The 23,198-nt window shown below is 52.7% G+C and overlaps 2 long non-coding RNA genes across 2 annotated transcripts; both read right to left on the bottom strand.

The window, feature by feature from the left end:
* Window positions 1-254: 254 nt before the first annotated feature.
* Window positions 255-1,943, bottom strand: LOC116448572. The gene is made up of 3 exons (XR_004242047.1): window positions 1,864-1,943; window positions 549-1,508; window positions 255-471 (listed from the first exon to the last, which is right to left on the bottom strand). It is a non-coding gene; the product is annotated as an uncharacterized LOC116448572 (long non-coding RNA).
* Window positions 1,944-17,726: 15,783 nt separating this feature from the next.
* On the bottom strand, window positions 17,727-20,716 carry LOC116448571. The gene is made up of 3 exons (XR_004242046.1): window positions 20,035-20,716; window positions 19,492-19,569; window positions 17,727-19,123 (listed from the first exon to the last, which is right to left on the bottom strand). It is a non-coding gene; the product is annotated as an uncharacterized LOC116448571 (long non-coding RNA).
* Window positions 20,717-23,198: the final 2,482 nt, after the last annotated feature.

The raw sequence follows: 23,198 nt of genomic DNA on the forward strand, positions 1-23,198 counted from the left end.
TTAGCTGTGAGCAGTCCATGGCTGGTTTTAGCTGCCTGCGGCTCTGGGACAGTCCCCCTGCAGCGACCCAGGGTCCGTGCCGTGGTGCTGGGAAAGGGGCAGTGGCCCCAGCCCGGCCCAGCGGGGCCGGGAGGCTCGGAGCGCCCCCACCTTCCAGCAGGCGAGCTCCGACCAAAGGGGCAGTCCCGCCTTTCTGTGCGGTTTAAATATGTAAATTGTGAGAAGCGTAATTGGTCTTAAAGACTGTCCATCAACTCAGGGTCAACCCAACACAGGCCCCTTTGTGGGTAGCCCCGTCTCCAAAGCTGACTCAAAAATCCCTGCCGGCAACCCCCTACCCAACACCCCACTTTCATCCCATCGACTTATGTCTCAGATATCCAAGGATGTGAATCCTCTTCAGGTGCAAAAGAGGGCCGCCTTGCCATCCAGGAAGCTCCTGCTGTTGCCAGGCTGTTGTCTCTTAGTCAGCTACAATAAAGAAAACCAAATATCAAGGCTTGAACTTAGTGGCACATTAGCCAAAACCCAACAATTCCACTACTCACCGTCTCCTAAGAAGGCCGGGGTCCTGGGGCGACACACAAATGTTCGAGAACCTAGAGATGGTGGCTGACACTTGCCATAAGGTCCTCGAGGATAAAAGGCAGACATATCTGATCCAAGGGATCCTGAAGACACGCTAGACAACACAACACACCAGACAACACAACACAGTCTGGAACTGCTCTGCACTGCATACCCTAGGGTTGCAATCAAATGTAGAGCCTCTCCCTTTAGCTGTCCTAAGAGGCCCCTTAGAGAGCATCCCTTACCCCTGCACTAATTATTAAGTTTTTCCCAGGAATTTCCAACTCACTACCCTGCTGCTATCCCATCTCCAGGTCGTAGCCCCCGACTTATCTTTTGGATGACTGGCAACATTAATCCACGTTGGATGTGAAATGAGTCCTCCTCAGTCGTCTTGGAAGGCCCCATAATAGCCGGGTTAGCCTCTTAGTCAGCGACAATAAAAAAAAAAAAAAAAAATCGAGATCAATGCACAAATCTAGTGGCATATAGGCCAAATCCCCACAATTTGGCTACTCGCCACCTCCTAAGCACATCCAGGTCCTCGGGTCTCCGGCTTCACCCAGAATCAAAAGCTGTGGCCATTATTTCAATAGACATGTGAGACAGTGAGGGGCAAAGTTATATGGTATTTCTGTGAGTGTGGTGCATTTGTGTGCTTTAAGATATATAAATGCATCTGCTGTTCTTGGGAAAAAGCCTTAGGTAACCCCAAATAGACACCTTTTCCCACCCTATGGCCTTCAAAACCCCTTCTGGCACTTCCTAAGCCAGCTACCCTGCTCACACTCTCCCGGCTGCAATCCATAACTTACCTATTGGAAGCCACAATTTTGGATATCATCTTTGATATGGGCAAGGTCCTTTTTATGACACAATGAATGCACTAAAAAAATTTGAAGCTTCATACTCAATACAACCTGGAAGTTACAATGTTCCTAAAGAAAAAAAAAAACACAAGAAGAAAGACTGAAATTAGAAAAGCACCTTACCACCCCTGAACACTCAAGCCAAAATTATGAGCCTAAATACTCCCTGTATTCAACACTATCTTCTTCACAATGTCTTCAAAGCCTCTGTTGCTTTAAAGGCCAAAAGCATCTACTGGGGGGGGGAAAAAAGAAACCTGATATAAACTGAAAGACCCCTTTCATTGAAATGAGAGGAGATCTCTCATCCCACTCAATGCCAGGGAGGAAATAAATCCCTTTAGCAAAGGCTGGGGTTAATATACCCCTGGCTGGGTCCGCCTCTCATTCCCATCATGCCCCAGAAAAGGGAGGAGGTAATTACCACAAGGTATAAAAGCTGTCAAAGGAGCTGTAGCTGCTTGGCTCCTCTGATTTAAATTCAAAATGAGTAAAGGGCTAGAGAGAGAAAAAAAGCTCTTCAGGGAATTAATGATACCTTCTTTTTTACTACAGCTACATCAAGCAAAAGGGCAGAGACCAGGTAAGAAATAAAACTTTGAATTTTGACAGCGTAGATAGCTAAGTGGGATAACTAGCTGTTAATTTGCACAGCTGCTCCTTAGTGATTAGTAAGTAGTACTTCACATGTGACTAAGTAGGGTGGAGAAGAATAGTAATTATATGAATAGTGAAGCTCTCATTGGGACGTCCAATTAGGGCTAGATACATTATAAATAAAAATAAGAAGACTAATAGATTCCTGGGTGCTGTTAGGGTTACATATGTGCTGGGCTTGCTCCCATATGAGATATTTGGTACCGTGGCATGGGTAGAAGTGCCCTGAAATGCAGATTTAAACCCTTAAAATGCTGAAAAATGAGCACTTCCTTTAACAGAACCCCTAAAATGAGGAAATGGGGTGTTTACCTCCACTTAAACCAATACAATGGCAAATAAATGGCTTCTCCCCTTTAATTTAATCCCCTAAAAAATTTGGAAAAGAGGGGATTTTCTCACTTTAAATCTCTGAAATGACACAGAAAGAGTAATTTTTCCCTCAGCTCACACCCTTAAAAAGGGGGGACAACTGGGCTTCCCCCTCCATTTACACATTTGGATGAGGAAAATGTAGGAGTTACCCTTAATCCAAACCCATAAAATAGCACAGTCAAGGTTTTCCCTTTCCATTTAAACTAGAAAATAATGGAAAATGGGGATTTGCTGTCAATTGATACCCCTAACAGTACAGAAGGGGTGGAGTTTCATTCAAATGATACTATTAAAATTGCAGGGGAAGGGGATTCCCCCTCAATTTTGATAGAGACAATTATGGAAAAGGAAGTTTTTTCCTTCAATTTAAGCCCCTTTTCTCCAAATAATACCTCTCTTTTCTGGGGACACTGGGGAGGGACTGACAAGATAAAAGGGGAAAGTTGAAAGTTTCCCCATGGCACCCACATGCTGCCCGGCATGCTCAGGTGCCCAGGTGCATCTGGCTGCTCCCTAGCTCCTGCTAGGATGCTCCAACTGTGGTTCCTGGACGGACACTCGGGATACCTTCATGAGCCCCTCTGAACTAGTAGCTCCCAGTGCAGGTGTGCCCGGGCAACCCTCTGCAAGCAGCTGGTCATGCCTGGACCTGCTGTGCCTTGGAGCAGGGGGTGAGGCGGAGAAAGGCCCTGCCGATCGTTCCCTCCAATTCTCTATACTTTATTTCCCTCACACCTCCAGTCCTTTTCTGTGCCGCACGTTTACCATCAACACCACCCCAAAGCTGGCCTCGGTGCAGATGTTTTAGTGACAACACGCAGCGGCCACTCCTGCTGCAGTACCTTTACAATATTTCTTAGACCATTCTCAATATTTTATTCCGCTCACACTTCCCAGCCTTTCCGTGCTGCTCTTTTTTAACCAGCAGCGCCGCCCCGACAGTCCCGCGATGCAGCTCTTTTAGTGACACGGGGCAGCGGCCACACCTGCTGCAGTACCTTTATTGTACCTCTTTTACCATGCTCAGCATTTTATTCCCTTTACACCTCTCACGCTTTCCGGGCCCCTTTTTTACCAGCAGCGCTGCCCTGACGGTCCCGCGGTGCAGCTCTTTTAGTGACGCGGGGCAGCGACCACTCCTGCTGCAGTACCTTTTGAATATTTCTTAGACCATTCTCAATATTTTATTCCGCTCACACTTTCCAGCCTTTCCCGTGCTGCTCCTTTTAACCAGCAGCGCCGCCCCGACGGTCCCGCGGTGCAGCTCCTTTAGTGACACGGGGCAGCGGCCACCCCTGCTGCAGTACCTTTATTGTACCTCTTTTACCATGCTCAGCATTTTATTCCCTTTACACCTCTCAGCCTTTCCGGGTCCCTTTTTTACCAGCAGCGCTGCCCCGACGGTCCCGCGGTGCAGCTCTTTTAGTGACACGGGGCAGCGGCCACTTCTTCTGCAGTACTTTTAAAGCATTTTCGACCAATTTCTCAATTTTATTCCCTTTATAGAGGCGACCTTTGCCGTGACACCTTTGAAGCAGCACCCCTGGCCCAGCTGCGCCGCGATGCAGCTCATTTTATCCTGAGGAAGAGGCTACTCCTGCTGCGGTGCTGTTATTATTTCTCAGACCTTTCTCTATATTTTATTTCCCTCACACCTCCAGTCCTTTTCTGTGCCGCACGTTTACCATCAACACTACCCCAAAGGTGCCTCGGTGCAGCTCTTTTAGTGAACACACGCAGCAGCCACTCCTGCTGCAGTACCTTTACAATATTTCTTAGACCATTGTCAATATTTTATTCCGCTCACACTTCCCAGCCTTTCCGTGCTGCTCTGTTTAACCAGCAGCGCTGCCCCGACGGTCCCGTGGTGCAGCTCTTTTAGTGACACGGCGCAGCGGCCACACCTGCTGCAGTACCTTTATTGTACCTCTTTTACCATGCTCAATATTTTATTCCCTTTACACCTCTCAGCCTTTCCGGGCCTTTTTTTTACCAGAAGCGCCGCCCCGAAGGTCCCTCGGTGCAGCTCTTTTAGTGACACGGGGCAGCGGCCACCCCTCCTGCAATACCTTTATTGTACCTCTTTTACCATGCTCAATATTTTATTCCCTTTACACCTCTCAGCCTTTCCCGTGCTGCTCTTTTTTTCCAAGCAGCGCTGCCCCGAAGGTCCCGCGGTGCAGCTCTTTTACTGACACGGGGCAGCGACCACTCCTGCTGCAGTACCTTTTGATTATTTCTTAGACCATTGTCAATATTTTATTCCGCTCACACTTCCCAGCCTTTCCGTGTTGCTCTTTTGAACCAGCAGCGCTGCCCCGACGGTCCCGCGGTGCAGCTCTTTTAGTGACACGGGGCAGCGGCCACTCCTGCTGCAGTACCTTTACAATATTTCTTAGACCATTGTCAATATTTTATTCCGCTCACACTTCTCATCCTTTCCAGGCCCCTTTTTAACCAGCAGCGCCGCCCCGACGGTCCCGCGTTGCAGCTCTCTTAGTGACATGGGGCAGGGGCGGGGAGCCCTCTAGGTGCGGCTCCTCTATGGCACTTTACCGTGTTCTATTTTATTTCATTGGCACCTCGCGCGTTGCGCCGGGCGGCCCATTCAGGGACAGGCGCCGGCTCCCACAGCGCCCCGCCCGCCGCCGCTCCCCGGGGGCCTCCCCGCTGCTCTCGGGAGATCGCACACCGCAGGCGGCCCAAGCCCCGTCTCGCCGACGGCACTCACCACCCACCGCCCGCCGCCGCGTTCTCCCGCTCCCTACCGGCACGAAGCGGCGCTGCCGATGACGGAGCCGATGCGCGGCTGCCATGCCGCTTTCCCCGCGCCTCAGGGCCGGCGCCTTCGGCCGCACACGGCGGCGTCCCCGCACCCGGGCCAGCCCGCGGAGCTCCTGCCGCCGCCGCCGCCGCCCGCCGACTGAGGGGCCGCGACGCCGGCGCCCCCTTTTATACTCCGCACCCCCTTTTCCCGCCACTGCCGCGGTGGGCTCCCCCTGCCTCAAAACCGCCCAGAAGCGCCCGAGGCGGGAACGGCGCAGCCCCGCTGGTGCCTCGGAGAAGCTCTTTTAGTGACACGGGGCAGCGGCCACCCCTCCTGCAGTACCTTTATTGTACCTCTTTTACCGTGCTCAGCATTTTATTCCCTTTACACCGCTCAGCCTTTCCCGTGCTGCTCTTTTTTACCAGCAGCGCTGCCCCGACGGTCCCGCGGTGCAGCTCTTTTAGTGACACGGGGCAGCGACCACTCCTGCTGCAGTACTTTTAAAGCATTTTCTCAATATTCTATTTTATTCCCTTCACAGATGCGACCTTTGCCGTGACACCTTTGAAGCAGCACCCCTGGCCCAGCTGCGCCTCGGTGCAGCTCATTTTATCCTGAGGAAGCGGCTACTCCTGCTGCGGTGCTGCTGCTATTTCTCAGACCTTTCTCTATATTTTATTTCCCTCACACCTCCAGTCCTTTTCTGTGCTGCACGTTTACCATCAACACCACCCCAAAGGTGCCTCGGTGCAGCTCTTTTAGTGACACGGGGCCGCGGCTACTCCTGCTGCAGTACCTTTACAATATTTCTTAGACCATTGTCAATATTTTATTCCGCTCACACTTTCCAGCCTTTCCGTGCTGCTCTTTTGAACCAGCAGCGCTGCCTCGACGGTCCCGCGGTGCAGCTCTTTTAGTGACACGGGGCAGCGGCCACTCCTGCTGCAGTACCTTTACAATATTTCTTAGACCACTGTCAATATTTTATTCCGGTCACATTTCGCAACCTTTCCCTTTCTGCTCCTTTTAACCAGCAGCGCTGCCCCAACGGTCCCGCGGTGCAGCTCTTTTAGTGACACGGGGCAGCGGCTACTCCTGCTGCAGTACCTTTACAATATTTCTTAGACCACTGTCAATATTTTATTCCGGTCACATTTCGCAACCTTTCCCTTTCTGCTCCTTTTAACCAGCAGCGCTGCCCCAACGGTCCCGCGGTGCAGCTCTTTTAGTGACACGGGGCAGCGGCCACCCCTCCTGCAGTACCTTTATTGTACCTCTTTTACCAGGCTCAATATTTTATTCCCTTTACACTTCTCAGCCTTTCCCGTGCTGCTCCTTTTTACCAGCAGCGCTGCCCCGACGGTCCCTCGGTGCAGCTCTTTTAGTGACACGGGGCAGCGACCACTCCTGCTGCAGTACCTTTAGAATATTTCTTAGACCAGTCTCAATATTTTATTCCGCTCACACTTCCCAGCCTTTCCCGTGCTGCTCCTTTTTTACCAGCAGCGCTGCCCCAACGGTCCCGCGGTGCAGCTCTTTTACTGACACGGGGCAGCGGCCACACCTGCTGTAATACCTTTATTGGACCTCTTTTACCATGCTCAGCATTTTATTCCCTTTACACCTCTCAGCCTTTCCCGTGCTGCTCTTTTTAACCAGCAGCGCTGCCCCGACGGTCCCGCGCCGCAGCTCTTTTACTGATGCGGGGCAGTGGCCACCCCTCCTGCTGCAGTACCTTTATTGTACCTCTTTTACCATGCTAAGCATTTTATTCCCTTTACACCTCTCAGCCTTTCCGGGCCCCTTTTTTCCAAGCAGCGCTGCCCCAACGGTCCCTCGGTGCAGCTCTTTTAGTGATGTGGGGCAGCGGCCACTCCTGCTGCAGTACATTTACAATATTTCTTAGACCATTGTCAATACTTTATTCGGCTCACACTTCCTCTTGTCTATATTTTATTCTGCTCACACTTCCCAGCCTTTCCCGTACTGCTCTTTTGAACCAGCAGCGCTGCCCCAACGGTCCCGCGGTGCAGCTCTTTTAGTGACACGGGGCAGCGGCCACTCCTGCTGCAGTACCTTTACAATATTTCTTAGACCACTCTCAATATTTTATTCCGGTCACATTTCGCAGCCTTTCCCTTTCTGCTCCTTTTAACCAGCCGCGCTGCCCCAACGGTCCCGCGGTGCAGCTCTTTTAGTGACACGGGGCACCGGCCACCCCTCCTGCAGTACCTTTATTGTACCTCTTTTACCATGCTCAATATTTTATTCCCTTTACACCTCTCAGCCTTTCCCGTGCTGCTCTTTTTTCCAAGCAGCGCTGCCCCAACGGTCCCTCGGTACAGCTCTTTTAGTGACACGGGGCAGCGGCCACCCCTCCTGCAGTACCTTTATTGTACCTCTTTTACCATGCTCAGCATTTTATTCCCTTTATACCGCTCAGCCTTTCCGGGCCCCTTTTTTACCAGCAGCGCTGTTCCAACGGTCCCGGGGTGCAGCTCTTTTACTGACACGGGGCAGCGGCCACTCCTGCTGCAGTACCTTTTGAATATTTCTTAGACCATTCTCAATATTTTATTCCGCTGACATTTCGCAAACTTTCCCGTGCTGCTCCTTTTAACCAGCAGCGCTGCCCCGACGGTCCCGCGGTGCAGCTCTTTTAGTGACACGGGGCAGCGGCCACTCCTGCTGCAATACCTTTATTGTACCTCTTTTACCATGCTCAATATTTTATTCCGCTCACACTTCTCAGCCTTTCCCGTACTGCTCCTTTTTACCAGCAGCGCTGCCCCGACGGTCCCTCGGTGCAGCTCTTTTAGTGACACGGGGCAGCGACCACTCCTGCTGCAGTACCTTTACAATATTTCTTAGACCAGTCTCAATATTTTATTCCGCTCACACTTCCCAGCCTTTCCCGTGCTGCTCTTTTGAACCAGCAGCGCTGCCCCAACGGTCCCGCGGTGCAGCTCTTTTAGTGACACGGGGCAGCGGCCACCCCTCCTGCAGTACCTTTATTGTACCTCTTTTACCATGCTCAGCATTTTATTCCCTTTACACCGCTCAGCCTTTCCGGGCCCCTTTTTTACCAGCAGCGCTGCCCCAACGGTCCCGGGGTGCAGCTCTTTTACTGACACGGGGCAGCGGCCACTCCTGCTGCAGTACCTTTACAATATTTCTTAGACCACTGTCAATATTTTATTCCGCTCACACTTCCCAGCCTTTCCCGTGCTGCTCCTTTTAACCAGCAGCGCCGCCCCGAAGGTCCCGCGGTGCAGCTCTTTTACTGACGCGGGGCAGCGGCCACACCTGCTGCAGTACCTTTATTGTACCTCTTTTACCATGCTAAACATTTTACTCCCTTTACACCTCTCAGCCTTTCCCGTGCTGCTCTTTTTTTCCAAGCAGCGCTGCCCCGACGGTCCCTCGGTGCAGCTCTTTTAGTGACACGGGGCAGCGACCACTCCTGCTGCAGTACCTTTTGAATATTTCTTAGACCATTCTCAATATTTTATTCCGCTCACACTTTCCAGCCTTTCCCTTTCTGCTCTTTTTAACCAGCAGCGCTGCCCCGAAGGTCCTGCGGTGCAGCTCTTTTAGTGACACGGGGCAGGGGCCACTCCTGCTGCAGTAGGTTTACTATATTTCTTAGACCATTGTCAATATTTTATTCCGCTCACATTTCGCAGCCTTTCCCGTGCTGCTCCTTTTAACCAGCGGCGCTGCCCCAACGGTCCCGCGGTGCAGCTCTTTTACTGATGCGGGGCAGCGGCCACTCCTGCTGCAGTACCTTTACAATATTTCTTAGACCACTATCAATATTTTATTCTGCTCACACTTCCCGGCCTTTCCCGTGCTGCTCCTTTGAACCAGCCGCGCTGCCGCGAAGGTCCTGCGGTGCAGCTCTTTTACTGACACGGGGCAGCAGCCACCCCTCCTGCAGTACCTTTATTGTACCTCTTTTACCATGCTCAATATTTTATTCCCTTTACACTTCCCAGCCTTTCCCGTGCTGCTCTTTTGAACCAGCAGCGCTGCCCCAACGGTCCCTCGGTGCAGCTCTTTTAGTGACACGGGGCAGCGGCCACTCCTGCTGCAGTACCTTTACAATATTTCTTAGACCTGTGTCAATATTTTATTCAGCTCACACATCCTCTTGTCAATATTTTATTCCGCTCACACTTCCCAGCCTTTCCGTGCTGCACTTTTTAACCAGCAGCGCTGCCCCGAAGGTCCCTCGGTGCAGCTCTTTTACTGACGCGGGGCAGCGGCCACTCCTGCTGCAGTACCTTTTGGATATTTCTTAGACCACTCTCAATATTTTATTCTGCTCACACTTCCCAGCCTTTCCCGTGCTGCTCATTTGAACCAGCAGCGCTGCCCTGACGGTCCCGCGGTGCATCTCTTTTACTGACACGGGGCAGCGGCCACTCCTGCTGCAGTACCTTTACAATATTTCTTAGACCACTGTCAATATTTTATTCTGCTCACACTTCCCAGCCTTTCCCGTGCTGCTCTTTTTAACTAGAAGCGCCGCCCGGAAGGTCCCGCGGTGCAGCTCTTTTAGTGACACGGGGCAGCGGCTACTCCTGCTGCAGTACCTTTACAATATTTCTTAGACCACTCTCAATATTTTATTCCGCTGACATTTCGCAACCTTTCCCTTTCTGCTCCTTTTAACCAGCAGCGCTGCCCCGACGGTCCCGCGGTGCAGCTCTTTTAGTGACACGGGGCAGCGGCTACTCCTGCTGCAGTACCTTTACAATATTTCTTAGACCATTGTCAATATTTTATTCCGGTCACATTTCGCAACCTTTCCCTTTCTGCTCCTTTTAACCAGCAGCGCTGCCCCAACGGTCCCGCGGTGCAGCTCTTTTAGTGACACGGGGCAGCGGCCACCCCTCCTGCAGTACCTTTATTGTACCTCTTTTACCATGCTCAGCATTTTATTCCCTTTACACTTCCCAGCCTTTCCCGTGCTGCTCTTTTGAACCAGCAGCGCTGCCCCGACGGTCCCTCGGTGCAGCTCTTTTAGTGACACGGGGCAGCGACCACTCCTGCTGCAGTACCTTTTGAATATTTCTTAGACCATTCTCAATATTTTATTCTGCTCACACTTCCCAGCCTTTCCCGTGCTGCTCTTTTGAACCAGCAGCGCTGCCGCGAAGGTCCTGCGGTGCAGCTCTTTTAGTGACACGGGGCAGCGGCCACCCCTCCTGCAGTACTTTTATTGTACCTCTTTTACCATGCTCAGCATTTTATTCCCTTTACACTTCCCAGCCTTTCCCGTGCTGCTCTTTTTTACCAGCAGCGCTGCCCCGACGGTCCCTCGGTGCAGCTCTTTTAGTGACACGGGGCAGCGGCCACTCCTGCTGCAGTACCTTTACAATATTTCTTAGACCAGTGTCAATATTTTATTCAGCTCACACATCCTCTTGTCAATATTTTATTCCGCTCACACTTCCCAGCCTTTCCGTGCTGCACTTTTTAACCAGCAGCGCTGCCCCGAAGGTCCCTCGGTGCAGCTCTTTTACTGACGCGGGGCAGCGGCCACTCCTGCTGCAGTACCTTTACAATATTTCTTAGACCACTGTCAATATTTTATTCTGCTCACACTTCCCAGCCTTTCCCGTGCTGCTCTTTTTAACCAGAAGCGCCGCCCCGAAGGTCCCGCGGTGCAGCTCTTTTAGTGACACGGGGCAGCGGCCACTCCTGCTGCAGTACCTTTACAAAATTTCTTAGACCATTCTCAATATTTTATTGCGCTCACACTTCCCAGCCTTTCCCGTGCTGCTCTTTTATGCAGCAGAGCTGCCCCGACGGTCCCGCGGTGCAGCTCTTTTAGTGACACGGGGCAGCGGCCACACCTGCTGCAGTGCCTTTATTGTACCTCTTTTACCATGCTGAGCATTTTATTCCCTTTACACCTCTCAGCCTTTCCGTGCTGCTCTTTTTTACCAGCAGCGCTGCCCCAACGGTCCCTCGGTGCAGCTCTTTTAGTGACACGGGGCAGCGGCCACTCCTGCTGCAGTACTGCTGCAGTACCTTTACAATATTTCTTAGACCATTGACAATATTTTATTCTGCTCACACTTCCCAGCCTTTCCCGTACTGCTCTTTTGAACCAGCAGCGCTGCCCCAACGGTCCCGCGGTGCAGCCTTTTTAGTGACACGGGGCAGCGACCACTCCTGCTGCAGTACCTTTACAATATTTCTTAGACCATTGTCAATATTTTATTCTGCTCACACTTCCCAGCCTTTCTCGTACTGCTCTTTTTAACCAGCAGCGCTGCCCCAACGGTCCCGCGGTGCAGCTCTTTTAGTGACACGGGGCAGCGGCCACTCCTGCTGCAGTACTGCTGCACTGCCTTTACAATATTTCTTAGACCATTGTCAGTATTTTATTCCGCTCACACTTCCCAGCCTTTCCCGTGCTGCTCTTTTGAACCAGAAGCGCTGCCCCGACGGTCCCGCGGTGCAGCTCTTTTAGTGACGCGGGGCAGCGGCCACTCCTGCTGCAGTACCTTTACAATATTTCTTAGACCATTGTCAATATTTTATTCCGCTCACACTTCCCAGCCTTTCCCGTGCTGCTCTTTTGAACCAGCAGCGCTGCCCCGAAGGTCCCGCGGTGCAGCTCTTTTACTGACACGGGGCAGCGGCCACCCCTTCTGCAGTACCTTTATTGTACCTCTTTTACCATGCTCAATATTTTATTCCCTTTACACTTCCCAGCCTTTCCCGTGCTGCTCTTTTTTTCCAAGCAGCGCTGCCCCGACGGTCCCTCGGTGCAGCTCTTTTAGTGACACGGGGCAGCGGCCACCCCTCCTGCAGTACCTTTACAAAATTTCTTAGACCATTCTCAATATTTTATTTCGCTCACATTTCGCAGCCTTTCCCGTACTGCTCTTTTTAACCAGCAGCGCTGCCCCGACGGTCCCGGGGTGCAGCTCTTTTAGTGACGCAGCGCAGCGGCCACACCTGCTGCAGTACCTTTATTGTACCTCTTTTACCATGCTCAGCATTTTATTCCCTTTATACCTCTCAACCTTTCCGGGCCCCTTTTTTACCAGCAGCGCTGCCCCGACGGTCCCTCGGTGCAGCTCTTTTAGTGACACGGGGCAGCGGCCACTCCTGCTGCAGTACCTTTACAATATTTCTTAGACCACTCTCAATATTTTATTCCGCTCACACTTCCCAGCCTTTCCCGTGCTGCCCTTTTGAACCAGCAGCGCTGCCCCGACGGTCCCGGGGTGCAGCTCTTTTAGTGACGCAGCGCAGCGGCCACACCTGCTGCAGTACCTTTACTGTACCTCTTTTACCATGCTCAGCATTTTATTCCCTTTATACCTCTCAACCTTTCCGGGCCCCTTTTTTACCAGCAGCGCTGCCCCGACGGTCCCGCGGTGCAGCTCTTTTACTGACACGGGGCAGCGGCCACTCCTGCTGCAGTACCTTTACAATATTTCTTAGACCACTGTCAATATTTTATTCTGCTCACACTTCGCAGCCTTTCCCGTACTTCTCTTTTTAACCAGCAGCGCCGCCCCGACGGTCCCGGGGTGCAGCTCTCTTAGTGACATGGGGCAGGGGCGGAGAGCCCTCTAGGTGCGGCTCCTCTATGGCACTTTACCGTGCTCTATTTTATTTCATTGGCACCTCGCGCGTTACGCCGGGCGGCTCATTCGGGGACATTCGCCGGCTCCCACAGCGCCCCGCCGCCGCCGCTCCCCGGGGGCCTCCCCGCTGCTCTCGGGAGATCGCACACCGCAGGCGGCCCAAGCGCCGTCTCGCCGACGGCACTCACCACCCACCGCCCGCCGCCGCGTTCTCCCGCTCCCTACCGGCACGAAGCGGCGCTGCCGATGACGGAGCCGATGCGCGGCTGCCATGCCGCTTTCCCCGCGCCTCAGGGCCGGCGCCTTCGGCCGCACAGGGCGGCGTCCCCGCACCCGGGCCAGCCCGCGGAGCTCCTGCCGCCGCCGCCGCCGCCCCCCGACTGAGGGGCCGCGACGCCGGCGCCCCCTTTTATACTCCGCACTCCCCTTTTCCCGCCACTGCCGCGGTGGGCTCCCCCTGCCTCAAAACCGCCCAGAAGCGCCCGAGGCGGGATAGCCCCCGCGCCGGAATCCCTCCTGTCCTGGAAAAGGGAAGCTAAACAAAAAAAAAAAAAGAACTCCGAGCTTTCCACGAATGTCCGAAAAAACGAAGCCGCTGTGAGGGGCTTCGACCTTTGCCTGGTCCCTCAGGAAACGGCGCTTTCCATTGGCTGCCGGAGTAGCCAGGGCTCCTATTGGCTGCCGCACGCTGCAATGCTTCCGATTGGCTGCTGCCCGATCCGCAGCCCCCGGGCAGCTGCTGCTGGGGGTCTCGCCAGGCGGGCTGCAGCCGGAGCAGGACACACCGCAACGCCAGCAGGCGTCCAGCGGTGCTCGGTGTCTGTCGGCGTTTGCAGTTCAGACAGACAAATTGAATCCCAATTGCCGGCGATTTCCACCACCTGCTATTTCTCCTCTGTTTTCCTGGATGGATTTGACAGCGCTTTCTTTCCCCCCACAGAGTTGGAAAGCAAAATGCTCAGCTGCCTCTTGGCCATCTCCGCTTCCTTCCACAGCTCCAGCCTTGTCCCTCTTTCTCTCCCCTTTACTTTGCACCAGGTTCTCCCTCCTCCTTTCCCAGGCAGGTCGCAGCAGAGACATTTCACCCACCGGCACCACCTGCTTCCTCTTTCTCCGTCCCAGTTTGCCCACTTTGAACTACTGTAGCCGCCTGCCCGCGGAGCCGGACCCGCCACGCGCCTGGGTAATGGTGGCGTGAATTATCGCAGGGATTATTGGGGTGGGCTGGGCCTGGCCAGGTGCCTGGTGGCAGCAAAACCGCTCTGTCCCTCTCCTCCTCACCCTGGGCAGGGAACAGAACACATCAGGAAAGACTTGAGGATCGGGAAAAGGGCCTAGACAGGTCACTCACGGGTCACTGGAGTAAGAGACACGACTGGCGGGAATAAATTGAATTTCTTGTCAAACAAATCAGAGCAAGAGAATGAGAGGTAAACCTGCAGGGGTTCAAGCCTAGGAACGAGGACTTTTTCCTTGGCAGCTCGCTGCTGCACGAGGGGGATAAAGGATCCTCCAGGGCCCCCGAGCAGCGGCTCTGCCCCCCTCAATGGGGATGTGTCCAGACCCACCGGTCCATCCCGGGCTTTGGGGGGCAAGAGTGGAGCAGGCGCTGAGCTACTCCATGGAGCTTCCAGCCCCTGTTTGATCTGTCAGGGGCGTGACACAGTCACTGCTGGGCGTCTGTCGGCGCTCGGTGTCTGTCGGAGTTTGCAATCCCGACAGATAAATTGAGTCCAAACCGGCAGCGCCAGCTCATCTTTACTGTTCTTTTTCAATTTCTTAATGAATTAAGGGAAAACTCCCTTTAGTCACCATTTCAAAGCCTTGAATCAAGGGGAAAACGGAGGTTCCCTCTCAGTTTAGACCCGTAATTGATGCATAAGGAGGGTCTCCCCTAAATTTAAACCCAAATAAAAAGTGAATCAAGGGGGAGTTTTGCTCAATTTAGCCTCCTAAAATGAGGGGAAATGCAGCTCCCTCTTCAATTTCCCTCAAGAAACACCATTTTGGGGTCTTTTGGACACATTTTTCCTCTATGAAGGTCCCTTCAAATGAGGGTCCCCCCACGATGGAACTCTTATAATGGCACATAAAGAGGTTCTTCTCAAGGGAAGCCCTTTAAAACCAGGGACGGTGGTGTTTTGCCCTCAATTTTGACCTTAAGATGATGAAAATGGGGCGGTTTCCCTCAATTCAAATCCATCAAACAGCACCATAAAGGCTTTCTTCATCCATTTAGGTACGAAAATAATGGAAAACGGTGATTCCCTGCCAATTGAGATACAAAATCATGAAAACGTGTGTTCCTTCAATTTAGACCTTCCAAATCGTAGATGAAGTGGGATCCTCCTAAGTTCAAACACAATTACAGAAACTGAGTGTTTTCTCCTCCATTTAAATCCTTGTTCTTCTCGTACTCCCCCCCGCACCCCCCCCCCAACTTTTTTTTTGGCGGGGGGGGGGGCGGGGCACTGGGAGCACTTCCTCCTCCTCACTGGTCGCACTTGGGGCTGCTGCACGTTGGAGAGTGGTGGGAAGTTTCCTCCCAGTTCCCTCCCAGTGTTCCCAGAATCTCTTCCAGTGCTCCCACTGGCAGAACACTGGGGGACACTGCATGGTCTGATGATGGGGGGATGCATTGTCGAGGATCACAGAGGGGCCCGGGGGGTCCCGGGCATCCTTGGGGGGGTTCCAGGTTCAGCAGTAGGATTTTTCTGACTATGAGTGAGCTGTGTGGCCTTTGGAGGTGTCCCTTCCTCTCCTGCTCACAACAGAGCAGCTCAGAGGTGATTTGGCTCCTGAGCGTTTCAATTTAGGCCCCCAAAGAGAGGAGGAGCTGCTGCCCACATTACACCTTACAGCTCTGCCAAAGGGCATCTAACCCCATGTGTGCTCAGGAGGTGGGGATGAAAACCCCAAATCCCATCTCCACCTCCCTCTGCAGTGCTTTAAGGGGTTCCTCTAGTCTGGAAAACCAGTCCCATAACTACAGTAAACCCAGAGTCTCCTGAGTGAGAAACCACGTACTTGTAATTCCTCTGCAATAGCCTCATCCCACCTCCAGCAGCCCCTGGGAAGTTGCAGGCAAGAACACCTAAGCTGGTAAGCAACTCCATTTCTTGGCAGATTTCCAGGGCAATGCAAAAACATTTCAAAGTATTTTTTCAAAACATCTGCTTATTGTCCTTTAATGCAAAATAGTGATTCCATACCAGTCCTAAGAAGAACAGGCCCAGAGAAGACCTTGCTCTCTACAACTCCCTGACAGGAGGGTGTAGCCAGGTGAGGACTGGCTGCTTCTCCCAGGCAACCAGGAACAGGACAAGAGGAAATGGCCTCAAGCCGCACCAGGGTTGGACATCAAGAGGACTTTCTTCCTGGAAAGGGTGGTCAGGCCTCGGCAGGGGCTGCCCAGGGAGGTTTGGAGTCCCCGTTCCTGGAGGTGTCCGAGGAACACCTGGACATGGCACTCAGTGCTCTGGGCTGGGTGACAAGGTAGGGATTGGGCACACGTTGGACTCGATGACCTTAGAGGGCTTTTCCAACCTCAGTGGTTCTATGATTCTCATTATTCCAAATTCATTTGCAAAAGCTCTCACACCTCTAGTCACACCTTAGCAGGTGTGTAGGCCCAAGCTCATACATTTGAGAGATTTACTGCCTCCAGTGGGATCTACACCGCAATTTCAGGGAGAGGCAAGACTTCAGCCGTTACGAGAGAAAACTTTGCAAAAGCATTCCCTGGAGAGACATCCTGAAGGAAGGTGTCTCCCCCTCTTCTGACCATAGAGGGAGCTGAGTCTCCAGTGTTAATTCTAAAACTTTCAAGCTCCAAGTCTGACTCCCAGAAATTTTATTGGCCCCACTTCCCAGCACAATACTCAGACCTCACACGTCGAGGAAAAAAGCAGTGCAGATTAAATAATTAATGCTTCTGGGTACTGTTCTCCCTCTAAACTACACACAATCCCAAAGGAACAAAACCCTTAAAGAAGATGGATTGCTCTTGCTAGCAGGAGAAATCTGACAGGGATATACTTCATCATTCTGCCAAGGCTTTGTCAAACACCTCAGCTCCTGCACTTCAGGGAATAAGAAGTGGCTTATAAGAAGTGACTTTTATGTCAGTGAGCATGTTATTATGGATTAATCTCGCACTGGAAAACAGTCTTCATACTCTACTGCATCACCCAAAGAGTTTGGAGGCTGCTGCCTAGTGAGCTCCTGAGTTGTATCTTCCTTGTCAATCTTATCAGCCCCTTGTTCGATTGTAAAAACGTAAACAAAATGCAGCAAGCGTTGGCCCAATGGCTCAGGACTTGCTCCCTCTTCCAAAGAGAGGGAGAAAAAAGAGTGTTTCTCCCAAATCACAGAGTTTAAAAGTTCATGTTATCTACATAAATTTTTAAAAGAAAAAGAGGAACAGTAAAATATCAGTTACTGTGCCAGTGGTGCTCCACTCTATTTCTGTTCTCTTCTTCCACTTGTAGCATCTCTAAGAATACTTTAAAACCAGCCAACCAACCAAAACAACAACAAAAAGCCAACGTTGAATTGAAGCTGAACAAGAAGCAATCTGGCTGCTGGCTTGTGAGCACTCCACTGCCTGAGTTCCAGTAAGGGAGTTTATCCTCTCCACAGTTTTGAGCCAGATCCCAAAGTACTGAGCATCAGCTTTTAGCTTTTTAAAGGATTTAACTGTAAGAAAAGCTGCTGGGGAGGGCCACGCTCCAGGCACATCCATGGGATTTCACCTGTGCAGCTCCCTAAGCTGAACTTGTGTCTTTTCCTCTACCTTGCTGGGCTTGGCTCATGCATTTCTTGAGGGGAAGGCCCTGCGCTGATCAAAGCATGTACTGACCTCAGATAAACAGCTTCTGTCAGTGTGGATCTATCCTAAATGGACCATTTCCCAAAGTAATTCAAGTGCCTGAATTTCACTTACTCAAAACTGCTTTTAAAGAAACCGGGTTTAACACACTCCGTTTCTAAGCAACTACTGGGCAGCGCTCCTTCACTCCCTGTCAGTGTTATTCTCTGACCCTTGGAGAAAGGCTTTAAAGCAACAAAGGGCTTGTTAAGCACCAAGAATTTACTCAGTCAAGAATTCAAATCAATAGCAAGGGCAGAGCCTGACTTCAAAACCTATTTTAAACCAGAATTTAAAAGCAGTTGCATTGCCAATTGACAAGATTAGAAAGGTTTCCTTAGTAGTTGTGATTACAAAGTAATGAACTGTGCATGGAGCAGGTGGGGGGCAGGGGGGAAGACGGGAGAAACCTTCATTTGCATTGTGGGTTTTTAACCATCATGGTCACATCTCAAGGACCTGCAGAAACCAGTCTAATCTCAAAAAAGGAAAAACTTCCTGGATATTTTTCATTTCAGCAAGAGCCTAAGGAAGCCCTCAGCAGCAGGAGATTGGAATAACTGCAATCCCTTGAGCAAAGGGAGCAGGGTGTGCTCCTCAAAGCCAGACCTTCATCCACAGCACCCAGAAGGTAGCAAAACAAGGATACAACAAAGCCTTAAGTGGGGAATGGGTTATCAAGGGTTTTATAAGGAAAGAACGAGGTCTGAAAAACAGGACCTGGAGGGTGAGAGAGGAAAGAAATAGCGAGATAGCTGAGGCCTCTTGGGAAAAAAAAAAAAGGGGAAAAGGTTGGGATTAAATTCTAACTCAGCTGGAGCTGATCTTAAATGTAATAAGGGGAAATAGCAGCAAGAGGAGACTTCTTTATAGCAGCAAAGTACTGGGATAAATTCACTATAGAAACTGAGAAATCTTTAGCAGCAGCAGCTCTCTGCAAAGAGGTCAGGCATCCATTCCTCATGGCAAAGCAGGGCACAGGGAATTGGGCCAGATAACCTCCCCAGACTGATCCCAGCCCTAATTTCAAAAAATTGCACAAAAATGTAATTGTGCATTAACACAGCAAAGTCTTCTTTCCAGCTTATCAGGCTTTGAAATGCCTTAGATTGAGATGCAAACCCAGCTCCTATCACTGTGCTGTGCTCGGACTCTCCCCCCCTTTCCCCTACCCAATCTCCTCAGCAACCAACAGCTCACAAGGAGCCGGCACCCCTGGAATTTCACACTCAGCATCTCTTCCAAGCTCAACAGGTGAACAAACAGGTACTCCAACACCTCCTTCCTTTGTACTTCGGGCAGCACAGACCCACTGGAAGAAAGTGGAATCCAAGGGCAGATGTAAACATGGGACTCCCGCTTGCCACTGTCTCCACCCGTTCTCCAGCTCAGCCCTGGGCTGGGAAACAAAAGACAACAAACATTTAAAAAACATCCTTGAGGTGTCTTGAGGATGCCCAGGCCTAGAAGAAAGGCCTTCCCATCACCCTCTTGGCCTTCTCCCACTCTGAGGAACTGTGGAAATGCACATCCACACCCAAGCTGGACAGCCTGGGATGTTTTCTGCACACCAAACGCCACAGTCCCGAGCACCAGGAGCCTGAAGATGCCCCGGATTGCAATTCACAGCCTCAGTGAACCCTGCACAGGACAGCCAAGTCGTTTGTGTGCAGAAGAAATAAAAGTTGCTATTTTTAGTAGTTAAAATACTCGTGGGAGTTATTGGCTGCTTACACCCGTGGGCTTCATAGGGCCTCCCATACTTACGGATTTATCAGAAGAAGCGGTTTCAAGTTCCTTCCTTTTGGAGCCCAACTCCAAATGGGAAACTTCTCACGAGTGCTCCTGAGAGAGTCAAGTGGAACTTCAGGAGCTCAGGAAAGCGACTCCCTCCCCTGAGTCCTGTCTCACCTGCCCGAGCACCCGGTGCTTTTATACCACCTCTCTCCCTGCTTTCCACGTTCATTTAAATGTAAGAAACCTGCACGTTCTCGCTCCAGCACCAGCCGCGTCTTCCCTGCGCCCGCACGCTGCCGCCCCTGCTCAGGCGCTGCTCCCCTCCCTTGCCACGGGGCCGAGGTGGGACAAACTCCAGGTTTTGTTTCCCAGGAAAGGCTCTGCAGGGAGGTCCCGCCGTGCCGCCCGCAAGCCCCGGCCCCAGCCCCGCAGCTCCTCCCCAGCTCCGCGCCCGCGCCGGGACTGCCTTCGCCCCGCGCAGTCCCCGCCGCCCGCTCCCGCCCGGCTCTGCTCCGGGGCCGCCCCCCCTCGGGTCTTTTCCCGGCACACGCTGCGTCGCCGTTCTCCGCTCACTTTCCACCTCGCTGCAGCCACAGCAACAGCCGCCCTCCTCCATTGTCACCACAACCCTCGCCCGCCGCTGCTGCAGCCGGGAACCGAACCCGATGCTTCCAAGCCGCTCCCGGGCAGCGCCGGACGGTACCCACGGAGCAACAGCACCGGGCGGGTAAAGCCAGTGCGCATGCGCAGCGCTGCCCGGCTCCGCCCCGCCCTTCAACGCCACATGACGTAACCAGGCATAGCACTGCTCCTGCGCTTCCCTTCCCACAACACCGCGCATGCTCAGCATTGTTTCCATTTCTCCCTTAATGACCACACGACCAAGGGCTTCCCCAGGAAAGCTGTTTTGGACAAATCTCATCAAACTGTGCTGGGGGAGAACAAACACCACAAAAACTGGGATTTGCTGGCACAGGGCCTTGGACATCACACATCCTTCCCTGTTCTTGGGTAACAGAGTTATCAGAGATCTCCTGAGTAGCTACACCAGTAAAAAAGTGACTTTTCCAGCCCAGATGCAGCTGCATAAGCGTTCGGAGTGGCAAAATGAAAGGAATGTAAAAATCCCACCATGGAGTGAGATGGTGCCGCCTCCTGCACCTGGGCCACCGTGGAACACTCCAGGCTGGGGGAAGAGGGGCTGGAAAACTGGGAAAGGCCCTGGGGGTGCTGGGGACAGCAGCTGGACACGAGCTGGGTGTGCCCAGGTGGGCAAAGCCAAGGGCACCTGGGCTGTGCCACCTTGGGGTGACAGCAGGGCCGGGGCAGTGCCCGTCCCTGTGCTGGCACTGCTGGGGCACCTCCAGTGCTGGGGGCAGCTCTGGGACAAGAGGGACACGGAGGGGCTGGAGCGAGTCCAGGGAAGGGAACAGAGCTGGGAAGGGGCTGGAGAGTTCCTGAGGGAGCTGGGAAGGGGCTGGAGAGTTCCTGAGGGAGCTGGGAAAGGGGCTCAGGCTGGAGCAAAGGAGGCTCAGGGGGGACCTTGTGGCTCTGCACAACTCCCTGACAGGAGGTGGCAGCCGGGGGGGTCGGGCTGTGCTCCCAGGGAACAGGGACAGGAGGAGAGGGAACGGCCTCAGGCTAGGCCAGGGGAGGCTCAGGGTGGATATTGGGGAAATTCCTCCATGGAAAGGGCGCTCCGGCCTTGGCATAGCTGCCCAGGGAGGTTTGGAGTGCCCACCCCTGGGAGTGCTCCAACACCTGTGGCTGTGGCATGGGCGGACATGGTCAGCGGTGGCCGTGGTGGTGCTGGTTGCACTCAGTGATCTCTGAGGTCTTTTCCAACCTTGATTCCGCTCTCAAGTCAGCCCCACGGAGGAGCAGCACAAAAGGCACCCCCAGGCTGCGAGCGGAGGGTTCAGAACACGCTGAGGCAGCAGGAACGAAGCTCTGCAGGATGAAACCGAAAAGGGGAGAAATGCCGGGCTCTGTGAAAGGGAACAAGTGAGAGAGCCACAAACGAGCCACCAAACTTCTCACAGGGGACACCACCAGCAGCACAGGTGTGAAGGGACTTCTTTTTGCCCCAGAATTGTGAATGCACAGCCCAAGCCACGTGCACACACTGCAGATGTGAAGTGTATTTTTACTGCCAGCAAGCACCTGGGAATAAAAAACCTCAGCCCCAAAGCTTGATGTCTAAACAGCAACACAGAAGTTCTAAACCAGCTGTCGAGAGAAACAAAACACAGCAAAAACAAAGCAGAAAGGGAGCAAAAACTTGTCACGCTGGCCGTGTTTCCGAGGGTGACAGGTTCTGCCGTGCTGGGAATGCAGCACCAAACACAAAAATCCTACTGCAACTCCTGGATCCCACAGCAGGAAGGAGATGGAGAGTCCCAGTGGGAATCAGGGATGTAGGACTCGGCTGTGCTGCCATCACTCCCTCAGGAATAGCCAGGTTTAGCTCATTCTGTCTGCCCAGAGAGGGGGGATCTGCTCCTGGATCCCCTGGAATGTTCCAGGCCAGGCTGGACATTGGGGCTGGGAGCAGCCCGGGACAGTGGGAGGTGTCCCTGCCCGTGGCAGCGCTGGCACTGAATGAGCTTTAAGGTCCTTCCAAGCCCAAATCGTTCTGTGAGTCTTAAGAGCCCTGAAATTCTCATGACAAGAGGTGGAACTGCAAGAGCTTAAGGTCCCTTCCCAAAAAAACCCCATTGCACGACTCTGCAGCTTCTGGAGCCCTGGGTCAATGGAAATGCAGTTTCAGAGGAGCTCCGAGTAGATGGGTGTTTTGGGGAGAGCAGAGTGGCTGGAACAGAGGAACAGGAACAGTCTCCTCGAGCAAGCCCTTGTGTCTCAGGGAGCAGGATCGGCTCGCTCCTAACGCACCTGGTGACTCCCAGAGCGGGGGATGGAAATGCAGCCCTGGTCCGAAAGAAACCCTGCCCGGGAAGGCGGGCTGGGATTGTGAGCTGGCTGCGGGAGCTCGCTGTTAAAGGCGATCTTTTGGGTGTAAAGGTGCGCCTTTGTCTCTGTGCGAAGCACCCGGCCGTAGCGCCCTTTGTGCTGCTGTCTCCTGATTTCCTTAAGCTTTTATTAAACGGTCCCTTTTCTTCAACTTTCCTTCAAATTCTAGTGAGGCTCGTTTTGGCAGCTGCGCATGCGCGGATCCTTGCGCGTGCGCAGATGGCCGGGTGTGCGCGGATCAGTGCGCATGCGCGGGCGGGGACGCATCACCGCCGATCCCTCCGCGGGCAGGACCGCATCACAAATAGTCCCTTTTGGCGTATCATTCCGCGTGGGGACGCATCACCGCTGATCCCTCCGCGGGCAGGACCGCATCACAAATAGTCCCTCCTGGCGGATCACTCCGCCTGGGCATGCGCATAACCGCTGATCCCTCCGCAGGCGGGCCGCATCACCGCTGATCCCTCTGTTCTGAACGGTATTGTGATGTTGGCTTTTTGCACGTTCCATCATTGTTAGGAATGGATTGTGATGTTGGTTTTTTCATGGTCCTTAATGTGAGAAAAGCTTTGCCTGGGTTCTGTAATGTAATGCTGTAGAATGTCTGTAGTTTGGGTGCTCAGTTTGGGAAGGATGGGGGGGGGGGGGTCTTCACATTCCTGGAAGATCTTATCAGAAGAAAAGGACCCGAAACCAGACGGAATGGAGCCAAGGAAAAAGATAAGACTGATAAGATGATACTCAGCAACTCCAAAGAATTAATGAAT

The sequence above is a fragment of the Corvus moneduloides genome, chromosome 10, assembly GCF_009650955.1.
Source record: "Corvus moneduloides isolate bCorMon1 chromosome 10, bCorMon1.pri, whole genome shotgun sequence".
NCBI classification, from domain to species: Eukaryota; Metazoa; Chordata; class Aves; order Passeriformes; family Corvidae; genus Corvus; species Corvus moneduloides.